The sequence below is a fragment of the Sphaerodactylus townsendi genome, linkage group LG16 (assembly GCF_021028975.2).
Source record: "Sphaerodactylus townsendi isolate TG3544 linkage group LG16, MPM_Stown_v2.3, whole genome shotgun sequence".
NCBI classification, from domain to species: Eukaryota; Metazoa; Chordata; class Lepidosauria; order Squamata; family Sphaerodactylidae; genus Sphaerodactylus; species Sphaerodactylus townsendi.
The window spans coordinates 33,144,563-33,147,633 of NC_059440.1; positions in this window are offsets into that span (position 1 = coordinate 33,144,563).

The following is a 3,071-nucleotide window of genomic DNA, read 5'->3' on the forward strand; positions in this document are numbered from 1 at the left end:
AAAGAGTGCCTCTTCCTGTGCTTTGTGTAGTTGCAAATAAAGTGAATACTATGGAATGGCCAAATCTCACTCATTTAAGGGGAACCAACCCATGTTTCCCTGCCCCTGGAGAAGTGGAGTCACAGAACTCTTTTGTTTAACAATTCAGGTGCAGGTGACAGAACAGCTTTTTTGTGCAAGTGTAACATTTGAAAGAACAGCCAGCAGTAGCATAAAACCCTTCACAAAAACAGCAAGAAAACTTTCAAGCTACAGATTCTTTCGTTACCCGTTTGCTTTTGCCATTAGTGCAAACAGCTTTTTGTCTTTCATCACTGCAGGATGTATTTCTGTGCTTGGAGTGGTTTGCTTTTTTTACGGCCATTCATGCATGCAAGATTTATTCCCTTGTGAGAGTGTTTAGGATTGTATTCTTAAATGGAGACAGGCTGAGAGATTTGGGAGCCTGAGCTGGAAAATCCAAGTAGTGGTTCACCATCTCCCGCAGTGGTGTTAAAATCATTGACAAATGGATGTCTTTAAGTCATCCCTCCAAACCTGCTGCCTGTAGCAAGTCTTTTCCCAGTAGTCTCAACACGGAAGGAAGGAGTTCCAATCCATTTGTCAAATCAATCCTGCTCTGTTACGTTGTGTCTTTGTGGTGGAGCTCTGGACCACTAGACCACTAAAAAAAACAGGGTTCTACTTCCTGCTGGTGCTCATTACTTAAGAACATAAGAAAGAGCCTGCTGGAACAGACCAAGTCCATCTGGTCCAGCACTCTGCTACTCGCAGTGGCCCACCAGGTGTCTTTGAGAGCTCCTTTTCCAATTTTCTGTTCCCATCTTTCCACCAAGCTCTCCATCACTCTGTGAGAAAGAATGTTGCTGTTTTAAACGAGTATGCAAAGCACCCAGTTAGTCAGGGACAAATCCAGCTTCCCACAGACCACCAGGCTGCTCCGTTATCCCAGAGCAAATTAAAAGAAAGGGGTAAAAATAAGCAGGCAGATGGACATGAATGAACAGTGACTTTCCCCCCTCTCCTCTTGAACCTGGACTCCCCTGCCACTGCCAACTGGTGCTAGGCGAAGTTATTCTTTTTTTAAAAAAAAATATGCTGATGGTTGGAAAAAATTATACCAACATGTGAACAATGCCAAGATTTTCAGCACGCATGCCTGTCTTTTCGCTGCCTCTGGCTACAGGAGGGACCGTAACTCTCAACAGCTTTGCCTCGCTTGGGCACGCAACCCTGGAATGTACAAATGGTTCAGGCTGTGTTGCAGTACAGCTAGGAGCACCAGTTTGGGAAGACAATTTGGTCTCATTTTCCAAAACAGAGCAAAAAAGGAGATGAAACAATCATGGTTTTAATTGAACTGACTGAAGCCTTGCTAATTTCCGAGTCTCGCAGAACTCTTCTTCAAACTAAAAGTTCAATTCGAAAGCTGGGGGGCGGGGGACAGAGAGAGATGTTTCAAAGCACTGTGGGAAAAGACCAGCAGTCTGCAATTTTCTGCTGTTTAATGCTACACCCTGAAACATCTTCCCTTCTCCTATTTATTTATATTGAAAAAAGGAAACCGAACATCTACTGGGAGGAGAGTCCTGGGTTTGTCCAAAAGTTGCTCCCTATTTTGTTATGTTCTAATTGGATTTAAGAAATGATATTGAGCTAGTATTGTTTTTGATGCTGATTGTGTCTTACTCTTCAGAGTCCACCCCCCCCCCCGCCCCCCAATAAAGCCGTAACACCTTATAGCATCTTAAAAGTGAATATATTCAGAATTCAGTTGGGGCTGACAAAATGGCTTCTGGTCCCGTAAAGAGCCAGCGGGGTGTAGTGGTTCAGAGTGGTGGACTCTAATCTGGAGAACCAGGTTCCATTCCCCACTCCTCCACATCAGCAGTCTAGTCTGATCTGGTGAACTGGATTTGTTTCCCTGCTCCTACACATGAGGCTTGCTGGGTGACTTTTTGGGCTAAACACATTTCTCTCCAAACTTTTAAGGGGACAGTGAGGAACTCTACACATGCTCAGAAACACATAACCGAATATAGCAGGCTACATACAGAAGAAATGCTAGTGCCTGCTTTGCCCAGATCTGCCACCTACAGGTAGATCCTTATGTCTTCTCTTAAAAGGTTTAGAGTCAGCTTTTCTCATAAAGCAGCTTACGGTAAATACCGCAAATAAAGGATTTCAATTGTACAGTTGCTACTTAATGACCCTTCCTGTCTCTCTGTGTGTGATCTTCTGACCCCTTACTAAAGAGCAAGCAGGCATGAATACAAGGGAAACAATATATTGCCAACTCCCAGGTGTGGCCTGGAGATCTCGAATTACAACTGATCCTCAAACCAGAGATCAGTTTCTCCGGAGAAAATGATCGCTATGGAGGGTGGGCTCTGTACAGCATTACAGAAATCCCTCCCCTCTCCAAACCTTGCCCTGCCTTTACTGCACCCCCAGAAATCTCCAATCATTTCCCAACCTGGAGTTGGCACTTGGCAGTCCGACCTTGAGCCAGTAGGTCTCTCTCAGTCTTGCCTACCTCTCAGGGTTGTCATGAGAATAAAAATCTAAACTTCTTGTACGAAGGTTGGGACAAACGTGAAAGTGTCAGTGTCAGCACACACACACACACACACACAGAGGGGAGGGCATGCTAGGACTGGGCTTTGTATGTTGTGTACACAGGATTTGAGTTTGCCTTTCCCTATGAGACACAGCTATGCTAGAATCTTGGCTGTATCTCACGCAGTGTCTTTAAACTCAAAACGTTATCTCTTCCATAACGTGTACGAACACCCACGTGTGCTGGGGAGACCCCCTTCCTCTCCAAGTGAAGTGGGGGGGGGGGGCAAACAGCGCATGCGCCTTTGCATCTCTTGCATCCTGCACAGATGCGCAGCCGCGCAGGGCAGCGCTTTCTGCGCTGAGCAAAATGGGGATTTTCCACGCGAGCCGCCTCAGCAGAAGGGCACGTAGCGCACGCGCCGAGAGGCTGAGCAGGCGAGAGGCCCCTCCCGGCCAATCAGAGCAAGGCAAAGGGGACGACGAGCCAATGAGAGTCGCCCTGGAGGCAC